The sequence below is a fragment of the Poecile atricapillus genome, chromosome Z (assembly GCF_030490865.1).
Source record: "Poecile atricapillus isolate bPoeAtr1 chromosome Z, bPoeAtr1.hap1, whole genome shotgun sequence".
NCBI lineage: Eukaryota > Metazoa > Chordata > Aves > Passeriformes > Paridae > Poecile > Poecile atricapillus.
In genome coordinates, this window is record NC_081289.1 from 120,690,683 (window position 1) to 120,708,109 (window position 17,427).

The 17,427-nt window shown below is 40.4% G+C and overlaps 1 long non-coding RNA gene across 1 annotated transcript; it reads left to right on the forward strand.

The window, feature by feature from the left end:
- Nucleotides 1-338: 338 nt before the first annotated feature.
- On the forward strand, nt 339-6,714 carry LOC131573492 (uncharacterized). The gene is made up of 3 exons (XR_009276204.1): nt 339-380; nt 5,373-5,588; nt 6,672-6,714. It is a non-coding gene; the product is annotated as an uncharacterized LOC131573492 (long non-coding RNA).
- Nucleotides 6,715-17,427: the final 10,713 nt, after the last annotated feature.

Genomic DNA, 17,427 nt, shown 5'->3' on the forward strand with positions numbered 1-17,427 from the left:
CGCCCTCCTCACCGCGGATCCTGCGCTCCGCCGGGAGAGGGCAGCGCTCCCCGCCCCAGGCGCCGGGGGCTCCCCTACCCGTGGCCGGGGCCCCGCGGGGCTCTCCTCGCCGTGCATTCCCTGTCGCGTCGAGCTGCCGGCGGGGAGCTGCCTCGGGGTCTGCTCCCGCGGAGCCTCCCTGCGCCGGGGCTGTCACAAAGCGCCTTTGTTCCCTGGTCCCGCGGGCTGCCGGGGCGGGGGCGGCGCATCCGCGGGCCCGGGCGCGTCCCGCAGCGCTCCCGCGGGCGGCTCGGCAGCGCCGCCTCCCTCCCTCCATCCCTGCCTCCCTCCCTCCCTGCCCGGCGGCGGCGGCGGAGCCCGGCCCGGGACACTCGGCGTAGGTAAGGCGGGCACAGCCCGCGGAGGGCGGGCGCGGCCCGCGGCACCTGCTGCCCCGCAGCCCCGGGGCCGCCGCGCTGGGCGGGGAGCGTGCATTGTCCCGAACCTGCGCCGGCCCGCAGCGTCGGGCTCCGGGGAGCTGCGGCGATGTTCCGCCGGCTGGGACCGCGTCCCGGCGCCGCCCTGCGCGGTGCACCCGGGAGGGCTGCGTTGGTGCCCGCACAAAGCCTTGGCGTGCCTTGTCATTCCCCTTCCAAGCCCCAAAAGGTGGAGAGGGGTTTGAAAAGGGCTTCGTTGTGGTTTTGTTGTTATTTTTAAATATATGTCGTTGTTTGTTTTCCTGTTTTAAGTTCATTATTTTGCCACAAAAGCCACTCTTTTTTTTCCCCCCCTTTTTTTTGTCCTTTGTCCCAAGGACAAGGTATTTGGTCTTGATCATAAAGGCGTTTGCGTTTCACATACAGAACAAAAGAAGTTTTTAACTTTGTTACTCTTCACTTTTTTAATAGTCAAAAATGTAAAGGAAATGAAAGTTTTTCTAACAGTACAATTCTGAGAAACACCTTTCAAAGCAGTTCTTGGTAGTGTTTTGTTGGGGCACTTCTGTACACAGCTTAGGGATGTGCCAGACTCTAAAATCCTTCTTCATTTTTATGGACTTAACTCTTGCCTCTGTATCTGATACCATAAAGAAATGGACAAAGTTCTCATAAATCTTATAAGGCACATAGATGTGACTGAAAACCTACCAGATGTTTTATTTTACAGAAGTAATTTGCTCTTTACTGCACATTGTGGATGTAGGATATCAGGAGGCATTTTACTAAGAGAGATTATTCTACATAAGTAAAGTATCCTGTGAATTCGGTATGAAAAATTGACAGGACAACATCTGGTGAAAATATTAGACTACTTAATTGCTTTTATTTTTCCAGAATGATGTTTGAATATTGACTGAAACAAGGAAAGTGATCGTGTAGGTGTGTCTTGATAATAGACAACTCATCCTGCCATCTCAGTTAATTTGCGAATTAGACATTTATGGCGATGATTTGCAGAATTTTCAAAAACACAGCTTTTCCTACCAACTAGTTGAGTTGTTATCCTTCAGGTGTAGCATCATTAAGACAAGCAGATACCACCAGACTACATTAATACTTAAAAGAGGGCTGTAAGGTGAAATAGTTGCCCTTCTCAAAGGAAGCTGCTGCTTTGATTGTCAGAATTAAGTTTAATGACTTTTGGTACAAAAATTTAAAAAGTGTAGAGTTTGTTTCACAGTTCTAGCTGTTCATGAAGGTAGAGTACCAGCTACAAAAGTGTCATTAAATACACAGAATATCGTCTTGCTTTGTTAATTATAGTGGTTTGGTGGATGGCCAAGCCTGAGGGATGATGCAGTGTTACAAGATAGCACTGTGATAGCGCCCCATTTGAATGCATTTGTAGAACCAAAAGTTTCTGGTCCATTTCTTTGCTACCTGGTCATTAAACTGTAAAACTGTGCTGCATGAACTCTTGAAAGGGTTTGCTGTTGCTCTGGTTCCATGGCTTCACAACTCACAAACTGATAAATGCTAAAGCCATTAAAAATTTCATAATTAGAAAGCTACTGTCTCTGTCAAAATGAGTGTTAAAAGGAGTGAGACAGGTGTCTCACAATGTTATCAAACATATTTTGTTTCAGTAACCTTAGTAATGGATTTGGTTTTATTTTTGTCTTTCAGTAATGTATAACCCAGATCTCACATTTTTAAGGTTTTTTAAATTCTAGAGCCCCATTTTTTTTTTTTAGCTGAAATGAAAATGCTACATTAAGAATGTTAATACAGGAATACATAAAGAATGTATTTTGCCAACCTCAACAACAGGCTTCTGTCAGAAGATCCATTTTTTCCTAGAGTTTTTTCTGTGTTCTAAAACCCTAGACTATTCCTCAGAGGTGAAGAAGTGTGATCCTTTTTTTTGAGACTCTTAAATTCCCTTCCAAGGATCACAAAATGCTGTGTTTTTAACAAATTAATTTGCATGTATTTTGGTATTTCAATAGCTCTCAATGTCAATGGGGTGGGTTTTTTTAAAATAAGATTTAAGCTTCTGTTTGTCTCAAATTGTTGAAAAGAGTGATATTTTAAAAGGTGGTTAGCTGCATTTCTTCAGTTGCCTTCAAGAGCAGCTGATGTCTGGCGATGTAATCAACAATCTGTACTTAACAGACTGTTCTGTACCACATTTGACCTGGTGGCTGTGCAGTGTAGTTCCTGATGCTGGGGAAGCTGTGAGCAAGCCTTCGGTGTACTAACATAATGTACCTCAGATGGAATCTATAAATTCAGGAGCACAGTTTCGTTCCATTGCTGTGCTTTTATAGCTGGAGCTGTGGGATGAGTGTTACTAATGGACAATGGCTTGTCTGTGAGCACCATACTGAAGTCTCACGGCTTTTGAAGATTATATACATCTGAGAAGTATAAACAGACTGTTTGCAGGGTCAAAATAACGACATGGTGGTAATGGTTAGTTACACAGAGAGAGCTCAGTAAAAGGCCTCTTGATCTGCATGTGCTGCTAGACTTCTACAAGACATTTTGCTAAGACAAGTATGTTGGATTTTAAAGCATTACAAATGATGCTCTGGGGATTCCTGCCTGCCTCCCAGTGGCCTCTGGGTGGGATGCATCCTTGCTTTATTATTTTGGTTGACCACAAATAGAGATTTAATGTGCCAGTCTTGATATAGTTGTAGTATAATAACTTAATATAGTTACTATACTATAACTGTAACTAGTTATAGTTCCTGAACCCACCTAGCTGTAAGTTCAGAAAGTGCCCTTCTGTGTTTAGGGAAATGCTGATGATAGATAGTAAGAGTTGGGACAGCCAATAGTAGTCACAGTGTTGCCTGGAGGGAAAACTCGTCATCTGGTAGAAAAACCTTCCTTTAAGGTGAAACTTAAATAATTCTTCCCCTTATCTAATTTCTTGATGTGTGCAGAGTAAAAATCAAGTTAAGTCAGTAATGGATGTTTTTATTTTACATTGGTTTATTTTCTCATTGTGGTCCTTCTAATATATGATAATTGGGGAACCCATGCTGTAAAATGGTAAAATTTGTAATGCTGGAAAAAATTGGAATATATGGCAGTCCCATAATTGACAAAAACTAATTAAAATATTGGGTGAAGAATATTGGAATGATATATTCCACCTTTGCATTGGAATGTCTTGCATCTTTGATAAAACCGAAATTGCATGTTGCTGTTCCTATTACTAGCTTGAGCTGGTTAGGTTAAATGACCTAACCAGGGTCATTAGGTTTAAGGGGATATCATAGATGAGAAAATGTTTACTTAACTAAAATGTTGGTCAAGATTTTTTGCTCCTTTTTGTATATGTACCTCTGCCTGATACATAGCTAATATATCTGTTAATATACTTTTTGTATATTCACCTCGGCTGCAAGTTTTTTGAGTTTGTACCACATCACAATATATGATTCCATTAAATGAGCTGCTAAACTGGGTGCTGAAAAGGGTTTTTTTAATTTCTGTAGCAGATGATTTCTGCTACTGCTGTCACTGGCAGTGTGGGCAATGCCTGAAACCAGACCTGTTTGTCTGTTAGATGCCCGTCGTGCTGGTTTCTGTGTCAGAGGCACAGATGTCCAAGGAAGGGATCAGGTGTTGCTCTGTAAAATTATGTGCATTCATGATGTCAGGAGCTCGACCCTCCCCTTGCTGTGTGGGGTAGGACTCTGCCTTAGCACTGGAGAGGATTTGTCTGCATGGTACCTTATGTGCACTGGGAGCCCTGCTTTTTGTGGAGATGGGCAGTCCTTTGCTGTACAGAGGAGGTGAGTGGTGAGGAGTAAGCTGCATGTGATGGTGTCTCTTTCAGGCTCTTGATCTGAAATGGAGGTTGCACAAGCGCTGTGCTGTAGCCAGAGCTGAGTACTTCCTCCCTACGTGCATCCTCTTCTTCCTGCCTCTCCCAGCCACTTCCAGCAGCCAGGCTGAGTTACTGTAAGCCCCAGACAGAGGAAAGACGTGAGCCATTCACCAGAAACTTTTTTCTAAACTCTTCAGAGTGTGAGAAAAGCAAAAGAAGCTGCTTAGTGCTGTGTGTTCACATTTATTGATTCTTCTGCAGAAAGCAATGAGTACCATTTGTATCCAGGAAACACCATTATAAGCTGGCTTGTCTGGCAAGTACACAGGGAAAGTACTGATATTCTTTCAGCATGGTTCTAGTCAGTGCTGTATGAAAAACTTGGTTGGTTCTGGTAAGCTTATTCATCCACTCAGCATTCATGCTGAGCTAGGTACCCAGTATTTTGATTGCTCAGGCTCCCAGGGGATCCACAGTGTGATGCAAACAAAGGGCAAAGGGAAGCCAGGATGGCACCATCTCTTCAGTGAGTTGTGTTTGTATTTGCCAATACAGAAGTTTGTTGTACTGGTGATGCAATTTTTATCCTCCAAAAGAAGAGCTAAGTTGTTTTCTTGCTCACACTTTCTGTAGAATAGGTAGACTAGACTGGATACCTGCCTATCTCACCCTTGCAGAGGAGGAAGATGTTGAGATACATCTCTTGAGGCTTTGGAGATCAGGATAATCATTTGACAAAAGCATCCAAGAGCGGTTCTTACTCTCTTGGCATGGCAAAATGATTCGCATGTGCTCATAGTTTCTTGCAGTGGAGATGGTGGACTTTAGTTTGGATGTGTTCCTTTAAGGATTGAGACCCAGTGTAGGTGGAGGGGTTTTATACGTTGGAATAGAGCAGCGGAGTCAGACAGCTGACTGATGAGTCTCTTGTTTCAGACAACCCACTTCAGAAAAGCAGCATTGATTGTGAGGTGTGGGGTAGATACTAATGTGTGTCATCTATTCTGTCAGTGAACACTTGTGAAAGGCTCTACCTTAAACTACTCCTTGTGGAACTAATGTTACTGTTATTTGAATTATAACCCTGTTTTCTTTTGTACCAACAGGGCTGTGCTTCCTGTGGTCCTGCTCTTAAAGTTGGTTCAGGATGCTGTTGCTGGAAACTGCAGAGCTTTGTCTGTTGAAGTGAGATGCTTTGGAGTCAGCTGGAGGATACCTCCTTTCTACACAGAAAATAAGAAACCCTTCTGTCTGAATCTTGCTGCTGAATAGGCTGGCTGGATTAGTGTTCGCTTTGATATCTTTTTCTTACAGCATGAAAGGTTTGGATTTTTTTTGGCTGAACCTTTGCGACCAGTGATTTTGTAAAGGACTTTGCCGTGTTTTAGAACTGCATGAATTTTTGGACATGTGAATGTACTTGAATTGGTGGGCACCAGGAGATGAGGATTAACAAATTTGTGGTTTAAAAGGAGTATATGCATGGATGGTGGGTGGGTAATCTTTGGTTTCAATTGAAGCCATGCATTTAATTTCTGCGTTTGAACGTAGGGAACCTCTCAAATCCTATCTGACTCACACCAGGCTGAACATATACATTGACATGCAATGAGCTGCACAACTGTGTTGTTCTTGGACACTGTTCAGCTGTAACAACAAGGCCACATCTGAGCTGAGACAGCCCTCTCTTAAGGCACTCTTTTTTTGTAGCCTGTTTCAGCAAGTTGAAGACGACTTGTGCATAGTTGTTGAACCCACCTTGCTGCTGTAAAGATGTTGCTTCTGGTATGTTTTTCTCATTTGAAAGTGATACTACTTTTAGATTATGAATTTTCAGGGTGTAGTGAATCTGAAATATGATTATGGAAATCAGAGTTGCTATGATGACTGTTGTTGTGTTAGTTCTGGTGGTGACTTGTCTCAGTAGCTTGCTGTTTTATGGTGGTTAAGGCAACCTGCCTTGGGGATAACTTCTATGAATTTGCTGAAAAAAAATCAACACCAGACACTTGGGATATTGGTGGGGAGTAAAAGTTGCTACAATGCAGTTCAAGTTCCATTTTTTACTTCTAGAGATAAATGCTGAAATTCCCAGGACTTAATTTGTGGCAGCTAGGAGTGTCTCAGCAGCTGGGCTCAGCCTGGCCTGTTTTGTTCACTGTTTCTGGTGTCTGAAATGCATGTGAGATGTTAAGTAATACCAGCCACCCCTCCTCCAGCCTTACCTAGGCATCAGCATTTTCTCATTCTGGAGAGATTTGGGGCAATTGGATAGCTGATAAGATTAATACCCTCCACCCCCTAGTTCTCGAAGATGTTGACCCAGTTTGCAGACATGAATCACACATTATATCAATACCTCATGATTGGTGTGTAATAATTCCACTGGTTTATTCTGTTTGTAGATGCTGTGACAATGGAGTTAAGCTGCTCTGAAGTACCTCTTTATGTAAGTCCTACAATACTAGGCTTCTGCCTGGAGAGTTGCTTTCTTTTAGGTAACAGCTCATTGAAAAGCAGGGTGAATGAAACTAAAAACCATTCTCTGGTTTTCTGAGACTGGAGGCTGTTAAATGTTGCTGTCTGATGAAGCATGTGTGGATGTGATAGTTTTCAGTGGTGCAACTCAGCTCTATGAAGGAAGTTTTCAATTACTTGCCCTTTGTGATCATTACCTTATTCTCCTTCAGTATTCTCAACTGCAGTTTTCAAAAGCAGCTTTACTGCCTGTGAAGAGACACCTCTCGCTTGCTTTCCCATAATTTTTGGTTGTTTTTTGCTTACAAAATTCCAAAATACCATTCTCTCAGTTTCCACAAAGCAGGAAATTTTGTGTTATGTAAAAAAATAAGTTGAAATTTGTAACCAAGTGGATTTTTTTTTTCTGCAAAACCTGAAATAATTGCTTAAAATAGGTGAACTCCAAGCTAAAAAACAAGTAGTAACATGAGTGAGGACATATATTAGACAAACTTAATTTATTTTGTGCCTTTAAGGAGATGCAATTGTGAGTATTATAACTTGGGAAGTCTAGTAGTTATTATTAAAAAAATATAATTGTGTTTTTTTTACCTGTTTGCTTTGCAGTGAGATTAGTTGGGGTACATGGATGATGCCTAGGGGGGAAAATGGGAGAACACTGAATGTTTTCAGAAAGGTGGTAAAAGATGAAACAAAGACAGAAACAAAACAATTATCTGCTTATTGTCATGAGATGGGGATGGGAAAGGAGGAATATGAATAATCTGTACCCTGGAGTAGTGAAGAAACATACGATACACATAATGCACCAGCATGATTTTTCATTGTATTTGTCAGCTCCAGAGCTGGAACCTCAGGCTTGCAAAAATTAGATGCAGTATTTTAAAGGCATCAGGAGAAAAATGTTTTTAAGACCTTGTCGTGGTTTCAAGCTAGCAATAAAAACTTATTTATTTTTTGCTAGAGATATGGATTAAAATAAGAGCAAAACAGGCTTAAAACTTAAAGGAATAAAGACAGTTTATTAACAAACTACTAGAATAAAAATACCAAAATAAACTTTCAGAGAACCCTTTTACTTTTTACTACTTGATCATTTCTTTGTACACATAACAACATAGAGACAAAAAAAAAGTTTTACAATCTTGGTGGTCAAAAACAGTTTCAATTTTAGAGTCTTTTCATCAGTCCCCGTAGAGAAACAGAAATCTCTTTCTGCTAATCCATGGAGTTTCTAGAGTCCACTCCTCCCATCTCACACCACTCTGAGGTGTGCAATGGGTCAAATTGAATCTAGGGATGCTATTTTTAAGGATAAGTGATTCAAAGCAGAAATCTTTTTCAGTTGTCCCTGTGAGCCCTCCTGGAAAACAGCCATCTCCCTGGCTCCTTTAAGGCTTGAAAATCTTCACTTCACTCGCAAGTTCCAGCAACTCACAGGATCATAATCATTTTCCTTTTCTTTAAAGTCCACACTTTGAATACTCTATTCCTCCCATACTCTAGCCATGAATTAAAGGAGTCTTTAAACTACTGTCCATCTCCATAGCTGCAACAGAAAGACTTTTCAGCAACAAGCATCTTCTTTTTCTCTCTTTCTTATTTAAACTTAACTCTTTTCTTCACTGTTTCTGGTAGGTTTATGATGTCTTACATGTTAATTGTCTCTCTTTCTCTGTCTGTTCTAAGAAAAAGGAGTAATCTGTTGTTTATCTAGGTAATAAAGGAGTTAAAAGAAGAAAGCTACAAAAGTTCATAGTGTCCGGTTTCAGTCTAGCAACAGACTTTGAAAACTAAACAAAACTGCTAAACTGCTTTTCTCTCCTCCCCCCCCTCCCTGCGGCCTTGTCCCGGGCCTGGGAGGGGGGGGGGAAAGCTAAGACGGAGCTTGTTACCTCTCCAGAGCCGGAAACAAAAAGAGAACGAGACAGCTCTGAGTGTACTTCTTAAGGGAGTGTTTACAAGTTGAATTCACTTTTTAATGGTCAGATCTGCTGTCAATTCTTGAAATGACTGATAATTAGTCAAGAAGAAAAACTCCCATCAGTCACCAGTAGCTTCAACTTCCTCTTTTTTTTTCACTCGGTTTTAAAGGTGAAGTTAACCCATGATAGACCTTCTCATGTGATGTTTATTGTATGGTCCTAGGCTATATGAACAAATTTTTACAGGAGAAGTAATCAGGGACATGGTGATATCTGATCTGACTGATCTAGTATCTTCCCATAATAAGGTTACTGACCACTTTGCAAAGAGCTGTGCAGTGGTTTTAGTCCAGGTTGTTGAAAATGAAACATTTGATACTGTGTCTCACAGGAAACTCTAATGGACAATAAAGAACGGGAACATTAATATAAAGAGATAAAGGTATACAGGTACTGCAAGAACAATTAGGGTAGAGAGAAAGATACTACAAGTGATAGTTATGAAGTGTCATACTTAAGTCTACCTTAGTATTTTGATTATAACCCTATGAATCAGATTCAGGCTTGCAAAATATATGTAAATTTGTTGACATCAGTTTTGGGAGATGCTGGTTAGTACTGAGAAGAACTCAGTAATTATGTGGGAAGATAGAATTTTCCCACCTGTTATTTATGCCAGTAGAAAGTGGAAAGAATGGTACAAAACTCTGTATTTGGAGACTAATAATTGTACATCTCTTATGAACAAGGGACTCACCATGAGGGGGAGGCTTGGAGTGTTTTTGTCACTTGTAGTGTGGTAGGTGGGATAATGTGATTTTAGTTGAGAACATTCACCCCAAGCTTTGCACAAGTGAGAGTCTATATCAGATCTAAGCTTTGCTCGTTGTGCTGCTGTGCTCTGGTAATTTTCCAGTTGTGGTCTTCAGTCTCTCACCAACCCAGGTGGATAAATTCCAGAGGGGGCTCATAAATTGCTAGGAACCCAGTGAACTAGAAACCCAGGATTCTAGTTGAGTCATCAACTCATTTTCTTGTGAGGGCAGCAGAAGGAGATGGTCTCTTTCTTATGGGTCCCCAGTGTCCTAACATGCCTGAGGTTAGTGGAGAAATGTGGACTACCAGGGCAGTGGGAGCATCTGGGGTGAGTTTCCCAGAAGCTGGGATTGCAGTAAATTTTTAACAGTCTCCTGTTTATTTATATATTTCTGTGTGTATGTGTGAGAAAGACGGAAAGTTTTCTTTCAACCCCCATCTGAAATCTTAGCAGACCTTATACTGATCATTTGAGGTTGATGCAGTTAATCTAATGAGTTGGTGCCTGAAAGTGTTGCAGCTTCACAGTCTAGCCCATCACAGTATTTTTCATAATATGAGTGCTTTTATGAGTGTGTTTGGGAAGATCAAAGAGTTCTGTCCTTTCTGAAAAAGTCCTTGAGTCAGGGCTCAAGGACTTATCTTCTATTAGTTAGATCCAATTATTTCTTTAGTTCTGGAAACTCCCTCCAACTGCTTCTGCTTTATTTGCGTGACTTTGTTGGAAAACACAATCAAAACAGCATTTAAATTAAACATGAAATTTTCATGTTTATTTTCATGTCTATTCAGATCCTTAGTTTTCATTAAGCAGTTCTCTGATAAGCTGAGCTTGTCTAAGTGCTCTTCCATCTCCATTCCTAAACCCTGCTTTCATGTCCCATAAGCAGGGATAGAGAAAACACCTCTGGAAAACTGAGGGAACGTAACAAATACTTACACTACCATGAATTTAGTTATTTCTCTAACATATTCCAGTCCTTTCTACAGGGCCACAGTGGAACTGCAGAGTACCATGTCATGGCAATTGCACACTGTTCACGTCAGCATATGGTTCTAACACATTATTTTCCACAAGAGAAGTGGAAGAGACCAAAAGGTAGGAAGTAATCTCTTCTTTTCAGCCTATGTGAAAACATTGGTTTTGTTCATTGAGAGAGGAAGAAATCTGCTGTATGCTGGGTCCAAAATTAGGATGCTTTTCACACTGTATGTAAACATAGCACCTATATCCACTGGACTTTACCCTCTTCTTCATTGCAAGAATGCCTGTTTTGAGAGGTTTGAATTTCATGTCAGATTATCTGATAATAACTGCAGTTTTGTGTTTATAGTACATGTTTTTAAAGATTATATGCAGGGTACTTTGTTGACTCACTCTATGTAAACAGCTGTTAACACAGCCTGAGGATGTGTCCATACAGTGTTGCTACTTCAAACTGTTGCATTGCAGCAGTGCTGAATTTCTTGGCAAATCTAAAATTGTATGTGTAATCTTGTTGGCCTAGTGATTAATGTTCTGTTTTGTTACATAAGAGAGAACGCTGCCTGAAAGCTCAAGGACCCTTCTGATTTAATAAAATTTTGGTGAAATACATTTAAGAATGCTCTATGCAGTTACTTCATTTTGAAAATGCATTATTTAATACACTTCTTCTGTATTTACTTTTTGTGTCAGCAGTACATTAAAATCTAATTACAACACACATCAATGCCATGATTTAAAAAATTTAAAAAATGGTAATGAGACGGAAAATCAAATATTTGAAGGACATTTCCTCACATTAATTTGAGAAGCCTGTTTCTGGTTTCTAGACAGCAAATTACTGCTCAAACCACTCTATAAAATTACTCTTTATAAGCCAGTCTAGTTTTCAGGATTGACTAGCCAAGAATACACCAACAGTTCATAGGCATCTCTTCTTTCAATGCTAATAATACATCATTTAAATATCTAGAACTTGAATGTAAGCAGGTTTTGCCCTCTTAAATTATGCTTTTTAAAATCTGATATAAATTCAATTCTATTTAGCCACTTCTTTCTGTAAAAGGAGCAGCAAGCTGGGTTATTCATTTCATTGTGTACTGAAGACAGTATGTGGAATAAGACCTCACTATCTTCAGGCAGACACTGGTCTCTTTGTAGACGGAAAAAAGAACTATTCATGAAAGATGGAAGATCAAAGACAAAATATTTGATGGAGCACTCTTCAGATATTAAAGAATTTATGTATGGCAGTTTTTCCTCCTATTGTAAGCAGTTTTTAGTGTGGAGAGACAAATCTCTCTCATGGAAAATCGCTCCTTATTTAATGGTGGGTAACTGTTTTTTGTTTATTTTAAAGAAATGTTATTGATTACCAACTTTGACACTGGCAAAGAAATACCTTGCTGCCATGGGGCAAACATACTTTGGAAATAGTGAGCTCTCAAGAGCAGTAAATAAGTAAGTAAATAAGTAAATAAATAAGTAAATTATTCTCTGCTAGGAGCCTTCTGAATGTTTCCCATAGGAGCAGGAGAGATAAATACAGAAATGCTGAGCCACAGAGTGTATTGCTAGCAGTCTTGTGGAGACACCAAAGGGACCTCATCTCCCCAGGAGATGGTGCTGAAGGTTATGTGTCTGCCTTTCCAAATGAACTTTTGAATGTTAATTCTCTGGGAAGAGGCAGAAACACAGGCTCCTGGCTTTGAGGCTCAAGATCTGGGAATTAAAACTTCCACTTGCTCTTGTGCTGCAAGGTGCTTACTATTCTCAAAACGTACATGCCTAAGATATCGCCTCTTCTATGTACAACCACTGCAGCTGGCTCAAAGCCATCAAAGTCTAAGCTTAATTAACTTCTCTTGTGTTCTGCTGTACAAAGCCTCCCTCTTAAGGTGTTTCAGCTCCAATGTTTCTACTTGGGGGCAGATTTGTTTCTGACACTGTTACCGCTTCCTGTGTGAAGCACAGATGCCAAGAAGAGAGAGGTGGTTAATACTGATGTATGGAAGTTTTTCTGTGGGGAGGTTTTGGAAGGTTTCTCTGGCTGGGTTGGGAAGGGCAGAGAGTTGGATGTGGCACCAGGCTGCTTGCAGCCACAGAGTCTCCACGGGGCCTGGAGACTCTCAGGCTTTGGATAAGCTCAGTGATGGTCTTCCCTCGGGCTGAGTCTGCAAAGTGCCAAACGCTATTCCAGCATGCTTTTGTGTGATTTGATTGGGAAGTGGCAGTAGGACTCAGGTATCGATTTTGAGTAGTTGATTGTCTCCCTTGTTGCTTGCCTTCCCAGTTCCCCCATGCTGTAGTTGATATTTGAAGTGGGGTAGAAAGGGATAATTTTCCATGGTTTAATACAGCTTTTGTATTTGTTGCTCTTGCCAGGTATCAGTATCTTCTAGCCAGCCTTTTGTGGAAAGAGGATGATTTCTAGCCTGTCTTGTCCATTCTGTACTTTCATATTCTTTGCTCTTGCAGTGGGTCTGGCCATAATTCTGGGCCTGTGTATTCAATGAGGCTGAAATGACTGCCTTACTTAGACTGCAGAACACACAAAAAAAAGTAGTTTAAAATGTAAATGTGTGTTGGCCTTTCAGCATGCCTTTGTTAATGCACAGAGCTGCACTGGCCTGATCCAGCTCTGCCTGGAGTCAGGTGTAATTTGTTGTCTGCTCTGGGAGCCAGGTCAGGTCCATCATGGGAAGCCTGCATGGGGATGCACAGAAGAGTATGCACAGGCTGGCCTCTGGATGCAGGCATGCTGCCAGAATGAGACTGAGAAAATATATCTGAAAGAATGGGACCTATTTTAAAAGATATGAAAAAAAAGAATAGGTGCTTCAAAGGGTGTCCATCAGCAGGCAGATAATTTTTGTTCCACTGGTATATTATATTTTTTTCCCCCTCAGTCCTTAAATTGAGATTTTTCTAGGCAGAGACTTTGTGCTTACATGTTTTTTTTGTAGTGTCTGCAACAGTAGAGCCTTGATATTACAAGGGACATGAGAATAATTACTAGTCTGATTTGTGTATTTTAAATCAAGTCAACTGAAAGAGATTACTCCTTTTCTTTTAGTCAGCAGTCGCATGTCAGAAGGGATGTTAATTTTCTTATTGCAAAAATTGTCTGACCTATGTTAACAGCTCATTCTTAAGCTTTTTGATTCCTCTGTATTATTTTATGCATGAACATAAGTTGTTCTGTCCCTGACAGCAAAACACTACATGATTCTTTCAATGATAGAAAAGCAAGAACATTAATGTATGTTTTGATACTAGGCTTAAATTTTTTTTTATTTCTTCTGCCTTCTCCCCTCTCCTTTCTGATACAAACATTCCAGATATTTTTATTTCTATTCAGTCATTCCAGAATGAAAAGATATCCCATTTATTTATTTATTAATTACTTGTTTATTATTTTGCCATATGGGACTCTGAAAATTTTTCTTCACCTTAGCTGTTGTCACAATTTGATAATAAGCTGAACACAGCTTTAGGATCGTTGGTGGCAAGGTAAGGAAAATAAAGTCTGTTTGATGTAAAGTGCTGATTTGCTATAGACTTGCTCTGTGGTTCAGATTGTTTAAAAGCACTGGTAGATTAATTCTGCATGAATGGCCAGTTCCATGACTGTCTCTCACACTGCTGCTGACATAGAGCAGGCATAAAAAGCACAAAGCCAGCATAAGCTTTGTATCATATGCTCTCACTGATGCCTTAGGATTTTAGCTTTTATATTTTCACGTATTTGTAATCCTGCAATTCTTTAGTGTGTAGCTGTAAACTCCCTATAGAGTGTTAGCTACTGCTTTCCCATTTTGGTCAGACAAAACAATTCCTCTCTCAGTCTGGGAATCAAGGACACTTGACTGTCTCAGGCCCTGAGAAATGTACACAAAAGTGAGTTGTGGGGGAGCAAACTTGGGGTAAATGACTTCATTACCTGGAGCTGTAATTGGAAGATTAACCCCCAATAAGCAAATGGAACAAACTCATAAAAGTATGAGAACCCATGGGCCATTGTCCATTTGGGTGTAGCCCCTGAAGTGTACCTGAAGGCCTTTCAATAAATATAGCCACTTTTTATTCCCTTAATTTTGCCTGGCCTCTATTTCTAGGTAGCCCACAAGGCATCATCACTAATTCAGCAAAAATGAAATTGTGTTCCCAGGTCTGACATGGGTCAGGTTGGTGTGGCTGGATGTTGCTGATGGTGATGTGGAAGTGGTGTTGCTGCCAGCTGTATCTTAAATTGAGTAAAGGGCTGGTTGAGAGGGTTAACAGAAGAAGCAGGACTGAAGAGGACAATTTTTTTCATCATAAGATAATGCCATAGAAAATAAAAACCTGGAAAGCATCTGGGCATATTGCATGTGCACTGAATGAAAAGCAGATGTCTAATACATGTTTCTTTTTAAAGTGGGTAACAGTGTGCAGTAGCATAGGAGACTTGCAGACATATGTATGTCATGACCTGTTACTTTGTTTCTTCTTTTTAGAGGAAATATTTTTTCTTTATTTTGTTTTTGGTTTTTTTGATTCTGTTGGATTCTAATTCCTTTTGCTGGAGGCAAATTTTGCAGTTCTCAACAAAACTTTTGTTTTTCTCTCTGTGATCTTTGATGAGGCTAGTGAGGAGGTAGGGGGTATAACTCCTTTTGAGACATCAGCTCTGGGTAAAAGCCAGTGTATGCAGTTTCAGAAACTCCCAATACAGCAGATGTACTTCAATTTGTCACTAAAGGGGGAGTATTGCAATAAGCTTGATTGAAACCCACAAGGTTTAAACCCCGACAACATAAAACAATCCTTTATCTCTCTTCCCCTAATCAAGGCCAAGGATTTGTTAAGCCATTAAAGAGGCACAAAGTATGAAGAAGTGCAGGTGCAGAAGGTGGGAGAGGCCAGACAGGGACTGTTTGGGTGGGAGGAAGTTCATGGTACTGTGTGTGAGAGGTGTTTTCAACAGCGTGGGGAAAATCCATCTCTGAGAAGTAAACTTGGGTAGCTTTGATCCTCCTGTGAGGCAGGGGAGTCAGCTAGTTAACTTGTCAGTATCTCCTCCATCCTTCTTTGCTTGGAGTGTACTTTTGTCATCAATTTGGATATAACAGAGTGCTTAATTTTTTTCCCAGTTTTTGTGGGCTGCTTTGTCAAAAAGGTGGCTATGGCTTCTACCAGTAAATACCTTTTCTTTTAAAAAGGCACTGCATCTGAACCAAAGTGAGGAACTTCCTGCTTTTTCATATCAAAAGAGGGAAGCTTATCTTCATTAGGAAATTTCTCTTCTAGTGCTTTTGTATTCAAGATAGTGCTGAGACCTTGCTAGAGGCATCCTTCAGATTTTATTTTGGTGTTCACTGAACACTTTCTTTTCTCATTTTTTTGACAAGAACACAGAGCTGCCTCAGCTGCTAATCAGTGGGCTTCCTGTGTGTTGTATTGTCTTAAGCACATGTGGGCTTGATGCTTCTTACTTGTGCCTGGAAGTGTGTCTGGAAATGCATCCTCTGCATTTCTCAGAAGCCTGCCACATGCTGAAGTACCTACGGACAGCTGGTGTGGTTTGGGGAATCTGACCTGCTGCATTTCCTACCTGGCAGCATCTTTCCCACAGGTTCAGGGACTGAAGACCAGCCTTGTGCAAAGGAGTGAAGTTCTCTGGGTGCTGGTGGAATTTTGCAGTATGAATCAGCAGAAGACTGTCTCTTTTAGAAACAACTCTGCATGCATATTTAATTTTTATGGAAGTGTATGTGTGGGCTTTTGGACAATATGTAGTATTAAAAATAACTCTGTCAACACTTACCTTGCCTCTAAGTTTGTATGTGGAATTATGCTTATTGCATTATTCTGGATAGAAAAAAACCCAATCATCTCAGTAGTTTCTTCCCTTAAGTTATTAAATTGTGGGAAAATTCACCCTGGTTTTTTTTGGATGTTTTTAGCTATACAGTTAGAAGGCTAATGCTTCTACAGAAAAGTTCAGCTTTTATCTCCTATTTTTTTCAGTTTATAACTTCTTTCCTTCCCTGCATTCATTATTGCTGTTTCATTACTCACTGAATCCCATTGCATTCAATTCAGTTAGGGTACATGCTTTCTTAGGCAAGTCCATAACTGCATTTACTGAAATCTGTAGGCAAGATCTGTCTGGTGGACACTATAAAAACATCATAGAGCATTGGAAAGGCATGTTTATAATTTTTCCTTGTTATTAATGATTTGAATATGATTGGTGTCCATTTAGAATTTCCCTACTGCTAAAATTTTCCTATTTTAGCATCTTTTGTGTAGAGCTGCTCACAGTTGCAGCTGAGTTGCAGAAGGGTCATTAAAACTGTATGGCTGCTACTGTTCTTGTCCAAGCAAAAGTAAAATATAAACATTTTCTGAAGTGAGTCCTCTCAGCAGTGAAAAAATATTTATGTGAAATTGCAGTGGCCAGTAGCAGCTGACATAGAGGAAAATATTCCTTTTGTTGCTGGCAATACTTGGAGATTTGCATTTATTTCAGTGTGTTGGGACTTGCATTTTGGGAACAATTATGCCATTTTTTTACCTCAGTGCATAAATATTTTTCTTAGAGCATGTAATTGTAATTATAAAGCTTATATTTGTTTGTCCTGTTACATTTAGACATGATATCCTTGAAAGCCCTGGATTAAACATTACTTGTAAAGCTATTATGCTACATGCATAGTTTGGTTACTTCAGAATATGTCATTTTTATGGTAAAAAGCTTCTGGAAAATAGATTTATCCAGGCTATGTATGCAAGGATACAGAGCAGTTGTTGAAATTAAGCATGGTGGCCTGGAAATCCTCTAAAGATCTTTTTGTGTTGCATCTGTTTTGCTTGGGCAGGGTCCTGGTGAGGAAGACGGTGGTTTCAAAGTGGAAGAAGCTCAGCTCACATTGGCCAGTTATTTGTTGAGGCACGGAGTGTCCTGCA